Source organism: Electrona antarctica (assembly GCF_951216825.1).
Source record: "Electrona antarctica genome assembly, chromosome: 15".
Classification (NCBI taxonomy): domain Eukaryota; kingdom Metazoa; phylum Chordata; class Actinopteri; order Myctophiformes; family Myctophidae; genus Electrona; species Electrona antarctica.
The window spans coordinates 6,146,157-6,159,922 of NC_136796.1; the positions used below are offsets into that span (position 1 = coordinate 6,146,157).

General features: G+C 45.2%; 1 protein-coding gene across 1 annotated transcript in view; it reads right to left on the reverse strand.

Moving 5' to 3' along the window:
- ccn4a (cellular communication network factor 4a) overlaps positions 1-5,355 on the reverse strand; it is a 107,780-nt gene extending 102,425 nt beyond the window's left edge. The window contains exon 1 of the mRNA XM_079523294.1: positions 5,347-5,355. The gene's annotated coding sequence lies outside the window, so the exon portion shown is untranslated. The remainder of the gene's footprint in view (positions 1-5,346) is intronic.
- Positions 5,356-13,766: the final 8,411 nt, after the last annotated feature.

Sequence of the window (13,766 nt, forward strand, 5' to 3'; positions counted from 1 at the left end):
TCACAAATGTTCTTGTCCAACATGTTACGGACCACTGAATTGTCCTCATATGACGAGAACTAGGTCTGTCTGTCAACAGGTCGTACAGAAAGAAACACATACAGAAAGAGCCGTTTTAAAAACAGACAATGTGGTTAACAGCGTTGGCCCCATTTGTTCTTCTCTGAGGTAGAGAGAAGTGTCCTTTTGTTTAAGGCGGAACTTCTGTATTTTTTCTCTGAAGATTCAAGGTGATCTTTGTCATCACATCTTGTACATACTGTACTGTGAGAGTAAAGATCGTTGTCTAACAATCACTAATAATAATGTAAACATCAACCAATAAAATATATATATATACTGATTCAGTTAAGACTGCATTATCATTTATCACATATTAAAAACAGCCATTTGTAACAGCTCGTTTCATGTGTTCCCATGCAGAGCTGGGCAATTTGGTATGAATTACAATCACCCCATTTATGTGGCATGAGCTAAATGTAGCATTTTTACGCAGCAACCAAATTGCTCACAGATTCTGCCTACACTTTATGTCTAACAATAAACTTAGGTTAATCAGGGTGAGAGAGAGAGAGAGAGAGAGAGAGAGAGAGAGAGAGAGAGCGTCAAAACACAAAAATAAATGTTTACCGCACAAAAACAGTCGTTATTTTAATCATTTAGCGGCCGTTACTTGAGGGACTTGCTAAATTGCTTTGAAGTGAAGATAATTACCCCAGATGAGCCCACTGAATGTTAGTGCTCTTTTATTGGCCAACATTGGCCATTTTGTGGCATGGATATCCTTTTCAAATGGGCAAAACCATAACCACTTAAATCCTATAAACCTTATTGACCGGAGTCCCCCAGGGCTCTGTACTAGACCCCCTTCCTTTTTCTATCTACTGTACCATATACCTTTTATCTTCTATAAACTTGTGAGATCAGCTATTTTCCATAATTCTGTTTGATCCCAAAATAAGGACACTGTAGTGTGTTCAAGACAAGTGGTTGAATATTTAAAATAAACAAAGATCTATTTTTCCTTTCTTATTATCATATTTGAATTATAAAAACTAGTGAAAGCATGCAGCCAAAGCAGCTCAACTAGATGTTCAGTCTGTCTTAAAAGAAGAAAGAAAAGTCTATGCTGGTAATAACCCCCTACGGTCTGTTTTGCAAACTATTCAGTAGTGTACTGCTCTACAGTAGGTTATATTTAAATGTTACTGTACATACAGTTTAACTCTATGGTAAGAAACCGCTGGGAAAGAAAATCATGTCACTTACTAAAAGTGACAACATAATCATTCAATCCAATGACATGATATAGTACACGAAATGTAACTAAGGTTCAACATTAACTCTAAAAGACGTCAAAGTTACTATAGGCATTTGTAATTCACCCTTTTGAAAGTCACTACCGGTATGCCATTTATTGATCTAAAAACACAAGTTACTAACTAATACAAGCTGTAAACAGAACCTAGCTAGCTCACACTTTGGGTGTGATGTCTAATTGGGTGGACACCTCATATCTCCGAAACTGTTACTTTTCACGATTCAACAGCATAAAAAAAATCACACCTCTCTCTCTCTCGGTCTCTCATTAGCAGGCAGCAGTGCAGCACTTTCTCTCTCTCTCTGTTTCTGGCACAACAGCGCCACTTTTGGTAGTCATTGGTACTCATGCTCATAGTGACATAGTTAGGTGAACACATAGGTAGGTGAACACGGACATTGCTGTTCGTTGGAGTGGTTGCACCACTCAAGAATATCAGATCGACAAGCTCAAAATGAGCCGCATTTAACTTAACGGGGGACAAAAAGAAAAACGTAAAAAATAATGGAGATAAGAGGTTTCTGCCTCACAGGAATGGATAGAGATGGAGTTGTCAGCCAGGTTCCTGGAACCAGACACATCACAGGTCCCTGGAACCAGACACATCACAGGTTCCTGGAACCAGACACATCACAGGTTCCTGGAACCAGACACATCACAGGTCCCTGGAACCAGACACATCACAGGTTCCTGGAACCAGACACATCACAGGTCCCTGGAACCAGACCCATCACAGGTTCCTGGAACCAGACACATCACAGGTCCCTGGAACCAGACCCATCACAGGTTCCTGGAACCAGACACATCACAGCCAGGTTCCTGGAACCAGACACATCACAGGTTCCTGGAACCAGACACATCACAGGTCCCTGGAACCAGACCCATCACAGGTTCCTGGAACCAGACACATCACAGCCAGGTTCCTGGAACCAGACACATCACAGGTTCCTGGAACCAGACACATCACAGGTTCCTGGAACCAGACACATCACAGGTTCCTGGAACCAGACACATCACAGGTTCCTGGAACCAGACACATCACAGGTTCCTGGAACCAGACACATCACAGGTTCCTGGAACCAGACACATCACAGGTTCCTGGAACCAGACACATCACAGGTTCCTGGAACCAGACACATCACAGGTTCCTGGAACCAGACACATCACAGTGGATAGAGATAGAGCTGTCAGCCAGGTTCCTGGAACCAGACACATCAATGGATAGAGATAGAGCTGTCAGCCAGGTTCCTGGAACCAGACACATCACAGGTTCCTGGAACCAGACACATCACAGGTTCCTGGAACCAGACACATCACAGGTTCCTGGAACCAGACACATCACAGGTTCCTGGAACCAGACACATCACAGGTTCCTGGAACCAGACACATCACAGGTTCCTGGAACCAGACACATCACAGGTTCCTGGAACCAGACACATCACAGGTTCCTGGAACCAGACACATCACAGGTTCCTGGAACCAGACACATCACAGGTTCCTGGAACCAGACACATCACAGGTTCCTGGAACCAGACACATCACAGGTTCCTGGAACCAGACACATCACAGGTTCCTGGAACCAGACACATCACAGGTTCCTGGAACCAGACACATCACAGGTTCCTGGAACCAGACACATCACAGGTTCCTGGAACCAGACACATCACAGGTTCCTGGAACCAGACACATCACAGGTTCCTGGAACCAGACACATCACAGGTTCCTGGAACCAGACACATCACAGCCACAAGGCTCAGAGAGGCAGAGATAGAGCTGTCAGCCAGGTTCCTGGAACCAGACACATCACAGGTTCCTGGAACCAGACACATCACAGGTTCCTGGAACCAGACACATCACAGCCACAAGGCTCAGAAAGGCAGAGGAAGGCCTCAGGCTGCTCCTGTGCATTATGAAAGGCAGAGGAAGGCCTCAGGCTGCTCCTGTGCATTATGAAAAGGCCTCAGGCTGCTCCTGTGCATTATGACAAGGCAGAGGAAGGCCTCAGGCTGCTCCTGTGCATTATGAAAGGCAGAGGAAGGCCTCAGGCTGCTCCTGTGCATTATGAAAGGCAGAGGAAGGCCTCAGGCTGCTCCTGTGCATTATGAAAAGGCCTCAGGCTGCTCCTGTGCATTATGACAAGGCAGAGGAAGGCCTCAGGCTGCTCCTGTGCATTATGAAAAGGCCTCAGGCTGCTCCTGTGCATTATGAAAAGGCCTCAGGCTGCTCCTGTGCATTATGAAAAGGCCTCAGGCTGCTCCTGTGCATTATGAAAAGGCCTCAGGCTGCTCCTGTGCATTATGAAAAGGCCCCAGGCTGCTCCTGTGCATTATGAAAAGGCCCCAGGCTGCTCCTGTGCATTATGAAAAGGCCTCAGGCTGCTCCTGTGCATTATGAAAAGGCCTCAGGCTGCTCCTGTGCATTATGAAAAGGCAGAGGAAGGCCTCAGGCTGCTCCTGTGCATTATGAAAAGGCAGAGGAAGGGCCTCAGGCTGCTCCTGTGCTTTATGAAAAGGCAGAGGAAGGCCTCAGGCTGCTCCTGTGCATTATGAAAAGCAGAGGAAGGGCCTCAGGCTGCTCCTGTGCATTATGAAAAGGCAGAGGAAGGCCTCAGGCTGCTCCTGTGCATTATGAAAAGCAGAGGAAGGGCCTCAGGCTGCTCCTGTGCATTATGAAAAGGCAGAGGAAGGCCTCAGGCTGCTCCTGTGCATTATGAAAAGGCCTCAGGCTGCTCCTGTGCATTATGAAAAGGCCTCGGGCTGCTCCTGTGCATTATGAAAAGGCCTCAGGCTGCTCCTGTGCATTATGAAAAGGCCTCAGGCTGCTCCTGTGCATTATGAAAAGGCCTCAGGCTGCTCCTGTGCATTATGAAAAGGCCTCAGGCTGCTCCTGTGCATTATGAAAGGCAGAGGAAGGCCTCAGGCTGCTCCTGTGCATTATGAAAAGGCAGAGGAAGGCCTCAGGCTGCTCCTGTGCATTATGAAAAGGCAGAGGAAGGCCTCAGGCTGCTCCTGTGCATTATGAAAAGGCAGAGGAAGGCCTCAGGCTGCTCCTGTGCATTATGAAAAGGCAGAGGAAGGCCTCGGGCTGCTCCTGTGCATTATGAAAAGTGTTACATACTTATTTGCGAGTGCTGATGACTTAATTTGTTATTTTTGTGCCATTTGCGTCAGCACCCCATCATACTCTGAATGCCTGTGAGTTGAGCGTGCCAATTCCCTTGTTTCCCACGTGGCCTATACCTTTGTACTGAATGAGAGAGAAGGGCAGATTTTTCTTCAGGAAAGACCGTTGGTGAAGCAGGCTCTCTTTTTCATGGACGCCCATGAGTACATGATTACTGAGTACTGTACAACGTGATCACATGTTAAAAAAAACAATACAATTTTAAATAAAGTGCGATATAATGAACATTAAAAACACCAAAATGCAGATAAATAAGGGCTACGCAAGGAAGGTATAGGTCCATCCAGTTTCAGAGAGTCATGGAGTTTGTTCTATTTGTCTGGGGCATAAAACATGCATTAGGGCCACCGACATGTCATATCGTATGGGTGAAATGTCTCCCGATATGTATCTGTATTACGAGTTATAAGTAATTATGAGTTACGATATAACTGAGTCGGGGCTCCCTCGTCTCTTGTTTGGAAGTTCATTGATATACAGCCTATTTTGTCTGTGCCAAACTGTGATGCCAATGGTGCTGATAGTAGTAGTAGTAGTGTGTCTGCGTCACTCCAAACCACTCTTTAAAAAAACAACGGTCCATATCGGGCCCTATAAAAGATAAAAGCAGTCTTTCCTTGTTCACTGTTCATTTGTGGAGTGATATTAAGTCTAATGTGTGTCTATAGCCTATGGTTTGTACTGAATGAGAGCAGGGCAGAGAGCAACTATGGACCAGCAAAGGAGAGATGTAGTGATAGAGTACTGAATGAGAGCAGGGCAGAGAGCAACTATGGACCAGCAAAGGAGAGATGTATATATAGAGAGAGAGAAATGGTGTAGGAAAATAAGATGGTACTCACTCTTATGAAGGCAATAGAGCAGGTGCTGCTGACACTGGTTGGCTCCTACTGTGTATGCGCACAGGCCTGCCAATGACAACAAGAAGGGACATAATTATACACATGAGATTTGTAGTAGAGCCATTGATAATAATCAAGCGCATGTAAAATACATACATTGTCACACAATTATCAAAAAGAATGAAAACGCAAGAAAGCCAGCAGCTTATTTCCATTGCGGTCCTTTCACATGTGCAAATGATATAGTGTTGCTTGATGTGATTTGTGTATTGGGTCCATGCACCCAAAGGTGCAGCAAAGGTGTCCATGTGTGAGTAAGGTCTGAATGTATAATAGTATGTGGGGCATGATGGCCATTAAGAGCACTGAAAGCAATCAGCAAGACTTTAACCACTTAAATCCTACAGTATATATACTTTTTCGATCAGGGTCCCCCAGGGGTCTGTACTTGGAGTGTAAGAAGAGTGTCAAATTAATGTTAAACACCTGCATTAGTCTCCATTGAGCAGGTGCATCCTTGCCTCTGACTTGCATTAGGCTACTTGCAAGAAGTCTACACAATTAGAGAACGTAGAACATTTGTTATTTTGATCAACCTTTGCCTGATATCTCTCCTAATGGTACAATCTACACCAAACCACTGATCTACACCAAACCACTGCTCTACACCAAACCACTGCTCCACACCAAACCACTGCTCCACACCAAACCACTGCTCCACACCAAACCACTGCTCTACACCAAACCACTGCTCCACACCAAACCACTGCTCCACACCAAACCACTGCTCCACACCAAACCACTGCTCTACACCAAACCACTGCTCCACACCAAACCACTGCTCCACACCAAACCACTGCTCCACACCAAACCACTGCTCCACACCAAACCACTGCTCTACACCAAACCACTGCTCTACACCAAACCACTGCTCTACACCAAACCACTGCTCCACACCAAACCACTGCTCCACACCAAACCACTGCTCCACACCAAACCACTGCTCCACACCAAACCACTGCTCCACACCAAAGCACTGCTCCACACCAAACCACTGCTCCACACCAAACCACTGCTCCACACCAAACCACTGCTCCACACCAAAGCACTGCTCCACACCAAAGCACTGCTCTACACCAAAGCACTGCTCCACACCAAACCACTGCTCCACACCAAACCACTGCTCCACACCAAACCACTGCTCCACACCAAACCACTGCTCCACACCAAACCACTGCTCCACACCAAACCACTGCTCCACACCAAACCACTGCTCCACACCAAACCACTGCTCCACACCAAACCACTGCTCCACACCAAACCACTGCTCCACACCAAACCACTGCTCCACACCAAACCACTGCTCCACACCAAACCACTGCTCCACACCAAACCACTGCTCCACACCAAACCACTGCTCCACACCAAACCACTGCTCCACACCAAACCACTGCTCCACACCAAACCACTGCTCCACACCAAACCACTGCTCCACACCAAACCACTGCTCCACACCAAACCACTGCTCCACACCAAACCACTGCTCCACACCAAACCACTGCTCCACACCAAACCACTGCTCCACACCAAACCACTGCTCCACACCAAACCACTGCTCCACACCAAACCACTGCTCCACACCAAACCACTGCTCCACACCAAACCACTGCTCCACACCAAACCACTGCTCCACACCAAACCACTGCTCCACACCAAACCACTGCTCCACACCAAACCACTGCTCCACACCAAACCACTGCTCCACACCAAACCACTGCTCCACACCAAACCACTGCTCCACACCAAACCACTGCTCCACACCAAACCACTGCTCCACACCAAACCACTGCTCCACACCAAACCACTGCTCCACACCAAACCACTGCTCTACACCAAACCACTGCTCTACACCAAACCACTGCTCTACACCAAACCACTGCTTTACACCAAACCACTGCTTTACACCAAACCACTGCTCCACACCAAACCACTGCTCCACACCAAACCACTGCTCTACACCAAACCACTGCTCTACACCAAACCACTGCTCTACACCAAACCACTGCTCTACACCAAACCACTGCTCTACACCAAACCACTGCTCTACACCAAACCACTGCTCCACACCAAACCACTGCTCCACACCAAACCACTGCTCCACACCAAACCACTGCTCTACACCAAACCACTGCTCTACACCAAACCACTGCTCTACACCAAACCACTGCTCTACACCAAACCACTGCTCCACACCAGACCACTGCTCCACACCAGACCACTGCTCCACACCAGACCACTGCTCCACACCAAACCACTGCTCTACACCAAAGCACTGCTCTACACCAAACCACTGCTCTACACCAAACCACTGCTCTACACCAAACCACTGCTCTACACCAAACCACTGCTCTACACCAAACCACTGCTCTACACCAAACCACTGCTCTACACCAAACCACTGCTCCACACCAAACCACTGCTCTACACCAAACCACTGCTCTACACCAAAGCACTGCTCTACACCAAACCACTGCTCTACACCAAACCACTGCTCTACACCAAACCACTGCTCTACACCAAACCACTGCTCTACACCAAACCACTGCTCTACACCAAAGCACTGCTCTACACCAAAGCACTGCTCTACACCAAAGCACTGCTCTACACCAAAGCACTGCTCTACACCAAAGCACTGCTCTACACCAAAGCACTGCTCCACACCAAAGCACTGCTCTACACCAAAGCACTGCTCCACACCAAAGCACTGCTCCACACCAAACCACTGCTCCACACCAAACCACTGATCCACACCAAACCACTGCTCTACACCAAAGCACTGCTCCACACCAAACCACTGCTCCACACCAAACCACTGCTCTACACCAAACCACTGCTCTACACCAAACCACTGCTCTACACCAAACCACTGCTCTACACCAAACCACTGCTTTACACCAAACCACTGCTCTACACCAAAGCACTGCTCTACACCAAACCACTGCTCTACACCAAAGCACTGCTCTACACCAAACCACTGCTCTACACCAAACCACTGCTCTACACCAAACCACTGTTCTACACCAAACCACTGCTCTACACCAAAGCACTGCTCTACACCAAACCACTGCTCCACACCAAACCACTGCTCTACACCAAACCACTGCTCTACACCAAACCACTGCTCTACATCGAAGCAGTCGTCACTGCATCGGCATCTGAGACCATCTGCAGGTGAGACAATGAGCACTGGGTTGTTGCCAACAGCCCAGACGTCATGGAATGAAGGCAGCAATTACTTTTTCCACATCGTAACCGATATGTTCTTAACTGATAATAAAACCTTTTATACATTTTAACTACTTAAGCCCCTTTTTGATACTGAAATAGCCAATCTATGAGCTCACAACGTCAGCTTGTAAATCTGCTGTTTTGGCCTGGTTTCATTTTTTGGTTTTGTCCTTTTTGGAAGAAGATAAGTTAACTAGGATCACAGCCAAACCAATAACCTATAGCAGAGGTATTCAAACAGTGGTGTAGGGACCACCAGTGGTCCTTGAAGGGGTTCCAGGTGGTCTCCGGCTAAATGATGGAGAGTTGGTAAACAAATGGACCCTTGTTAAATCACTCTTGAGAGTGTAACATGAAACCAAATGGACCCTTACGGGTCATGTTTCATTTTACGCTCAAAGAGTTAAATTTGTTTAAGCATCTGCTACTTAATTTACAGGACGTCTAGATAATTAGAGAATGTAGAATTAAAGTAATGTAGAAGAACTGTTTGCCTGTTATCTCTCCTATGGTTCCACATCAATACAGCATGGAATTGTGGAGTGTGGACAGAATCTTATCCAACGACAACAAAATATTGAAAGTTTTAGGTCTGAGTCTAAATCTCATCAAATGTGACCAAATTTGACTGAGGGACTGCCAATGGATTTCTTTGAATTTTCCTTTTTTTTTTTTTAATCATAGCTTCAAATGGACATATTGGTTGTTCAGTTTGGCCCACCAGTTTTGGAGAAATGGCTTATAGAGTAATGTCTTGCAGAAAACAGCGAGTTGAGAAAACAGGCTTGAAAGGTTCACTTCTGTTCTGTGGTCTCTAACATTACACATAGCTACATGTTTAAGCATTTATTTCATATTTACATGTCGATTTCAGCTCTGACACTTATTTCAGACATGCTCTAGTATGTGAAGTCTGCCTGTGCTATTAACTCATTTTGGAAAACAAAAACAAAAAAAGTTTTTCTCCTCTGGTGAAAAGCTGGAATTTGCGCGATGGCAGACTCTCAGTCAGTGAGAGCCGCATTTGAGCCGTGGCTCAAATGCAGAATAAAATGATGGACCTTGATATGGAAAGGGTTGAAAACCACTGACTTATATAGCATCAGACTAAACAACCTTCTTTCTTCTGTTGGCTAAATCCCGCCTGGGTTGCCACAGCGGATGATCAGCTTCCATCTGGTTCTGTTTTAGGGGGTTTTGCGTCTTAGACTAAACAGTATACCATCGTCAAAATAATAATCTGTACATTGAAACTATAGCGGATACCATCAGGTAAACAATGAACCTAGCCTCAGTCTAAATAACATGCCATCTAAATTACATTTTAACCTTGTGGTCAAGAAAACACAGACCAGGGTAACTTCTGCATGGTCGTCATAACTAGAGCAACTGTGTTCTCTCCTCCGCGTCATCAGTGCCCATACGCGAGGTGGGGTTGGCAAAAGAGCCTTTCTGTGTGGAGTTTGCATGTTATCCCCGTGTCCCCCTAGGGTAGGTACCCTCACAGAAAAACATGCAGTAATCCTGGGCTCTATACTGCCTCCCCCTGGCCAGCCGGGGTGCCTGATGGAGGGGAAAGGAACTGGTTAGAATAACATGTTCCTTCGACGTGCTACGTCCACCCGGGGAAACTGGCTTGTACTCCTCATGCATAGGAAGGAAGCATTTTAGGTCAGTCCGTTGCTCTCCCCAGGTTGGCTCCCCAGGGAGTGTAGCGCCCAGGATTCCATGATTAGATAATTGACACTGGGTGAAAAAAAAATGGGTTGCGAAATCATGGGATGAAAAAATAAAAAAGTAGATCAACTGCTACAGGCTAAGGTGGAGTCTGACGTCTTCAGTTTACGGCCACATTATCTTCAGTATATTCACAATGTCTCTCTACCATAGTTCCATCCTGAGGTGCACTGTAGCCCCACTACACCCCTCCACCAGCGCTGTCCTCCTGACCCTCTGGGTCACTGTTTACCAAACCGTTTCATTTCAAGGACCCCCGGTTTGGTATGCATTCATTAAGGCCAGAGACCACCATACATCCAGATTTCTTCCTACTACAAAAGGCTAAATCAACATGAACTTGACATTTTTATTCAAACTCAATGCCGTACTACTGGGTTTTGTGACGTTATATAATGGCAGGATCATCATGTTTTGCACTAAAAGAGTGACTTTGAGAGCTGTTTCACTGTCTATGGCGAGGTCATTTACTTAGTCAGACTCAAAATGTATCGACTACGAAACCTATAACAAAGTGTTTAATCCAAACTTTAAGAGGGAAACCATTTTCTTTCTGCCCACCTGTGGTGCACCGTAGCCCTGCTACCCTGGACGAGGCTCTCTACCCGTCTTTGGTTCACCCTATAGCTCAAACTTTGTCATTTTGATGGAACCCCCCAAACTCAGAGTGTACAAATGGAACCAAATGGACCCGTAGGGGACCATTTGGAACCTCCTCAGCCCCATGGTACCCCGAGGGTCGCTGGGTGAAGAGGAAGTTGAGTTCCGGCATGGAGTCAAATCTCCATAACACACCAACGGCAGAGCTTTCTTCTTGTTCTTGGAGAAAGCTCTGCTTTCCATGAACGGCACCGCAAAGGCAAGGCAAGCAGCTGTTGGCCAGATGGTATACTCTTATAAATAACACCAGTGGGACGTGTACTGTAGGCGCGCACGCGCACGTTGTCATTTGAAATGCATGGTGAACCAATATGGAAGCATAATAGCTGCCATAATTCAAATGAAATGGCAAATACGGAAAAGGTCAATTGAAATAAGAGAAAGGCTTTTTTTAATCTTCGGGTAATTATTAACAAGGTGTTTGTTTTAGACAAAGATAAATGTAAAATGCAATACCAGCTCTTCAAGTAGGTACATGTGTCTCCTGTCACAGGCCTAATGGTGTATTTAATTTTTTGGTATTTTATTTTATGTTATATATTATGTAATCTGCCTCGTAAGGATCTGGAGTGTCAGTTTGGTATTCACTTGATCATTGTTTGCAAACCGTCATGTCGGTTTATTGTAATTGTTCATGTAAACTGTAAAAAGTGTCCTGTAAGTCCATATATGGGCTGGGCTTCTTCGGAAGCATGACACTTAAATAAAGAATCAATCAGCATTTACATTTAATCGACAGATGTGCTCATTCTACTTCATTTGAATTATGGCTATATGCTTCCATAAACCTAAACAAGTCTATATGTATACACTGTACATACTTTATACCACCGTTTCCAAAACACTGGGTCGGGACCCATTTGTGGGTCACGGACACATTTCTCTTATCCTCTTTTAAATACAGTAACAAATGACAAAAAGAAAACAGTTTGAATCGATTTACCATATATACAGACCCTGCGAAGGTCCATTTGGACCGGTACTTAGTATCGACCGATACACAAGTTGTGGGTATCGTAATGGTGATTGGGAAGGTGTTCCAAGGTTTCTGCCTGCCTGCTGGCGACGGCATCTCTCCAGGCGGTGAATGGACGACAGACATGCTCTCATTGCATTCCCTTAGTTCCTATCTCCTGCTGGACCTCGTTGCGTCTAAAGCATGACAGCTGTGAGCAAATTGGTGACAGCAGGAACACGTCTAGGTAATTCAGACCCACTCTGATTCTTCTCCTCCGCACGGTTCAGAAATGCATAATTTATTCTCCTTCGGCGTAATGGCGCCACACTCCCGAACACGTGGCAATGTGATGCGTCGTGAGCTTGTAGATCGGCTGTTTTGGGCACTCCACATACAGTTGGGTGCCACCGATATTGTCCCTTATCATTTGACCCATTTAGGCCTGACCTCAACATTTTAAAAAATCCTTCTAAATCCTCCAGTTTTCTGAAATAAATATTTTCACGATTTTTCAAAAATAGCAGACCTACAAGCTCGTAGCGCGCCACTCGGTGGCGCGCTATGAGCTTGTAGATCTGCTATTTTTCAATAGCTCAATTATAACAATGTTTAAAACACCAAAAGGGGTTCCCGCCCAAAATGGGTTAACTGTCCTTTTGCGCAGATCACGCAAACCTCAGCAAAAAGAAAAGGACAATATTGATGGCCTCCAACTGTAGCATACCGTAAATCCTCTAATAGTAACCTCTATTCAATTAAAAGCTGTGCCTCTATTAATTACCGGGGTGGCTTTGAATAAAGCATCTAAACACTGTCCTCCTAATATTAGCCTGAGTTTTCTTTTTAATACAGTAAAATACTTTTACTTAAGTAACCCATTTGAGTACTTGTTCCACCACAATAACAATGTTACTTCCAGGTGTATGAAGGGCTGGTATAATTTGTGGCATTTAATGTTATTTTCTTTATTATATCAAGAATTGGGAACATGCTGTATTTGTCAAAGTTCACCCTGAGTACAACATGATCAGAAAGTAGGAAAAAAAATGAAAAAATAACACAATGTTACATGAGGTGAAATATAGTGGACATTTTGATGCTAATACACTGGGGTTACAGAAAACAATATAGTGGACATTATGATGCTAATACACTGGGGTTACAGAAAACAATATAGTGGACATTATGATGCGAATAGACTGGGGTTACAGAAAACAGGTACAGTCGTTTGTTGCCTTAAAACGACTCTATAGAGCGTCGCAGTCCCGCCCCCTACCATGGACCAGGAAATGAATCCCAATGCATTTTTCCCATAGACATTTCAAAAAGTATTTATTTAAAGACGGTTACGCCAACTCGAGTCGTGACAACTCATGACAACACAAACAATATTTTGGACCAAACAAATAATTACAAAGAAGAAAAACAATAAAAAAAAGTGTTGTAACCTGCCGTTTTTTTCTTCTTTCTAATTATTTGTTCTGCCCAAAAAATTGTGTTTGTTGTCATGATTTGTCACGACTCGAGTTGTCTTTGTCCGCGGCGTAAACGTCTTTAAATAAATACTTTCTGAAATGTCTATGAGGAAAATGAATGGAGAATCATTTCCTGGTCCATGGTAGGGGGCGGGACTGCGACGCTCTATAGAGCTCAGTTTGTCCAGTTTCAGAGTGCCCTGGATTCTCTGCCAGATGCAGTGACATGATGTGTTTCATTCATTCTAAAGGATCACAATCCCCACGACTTTTTTGTTATCCTTTTGATGTCACTGGAAGAC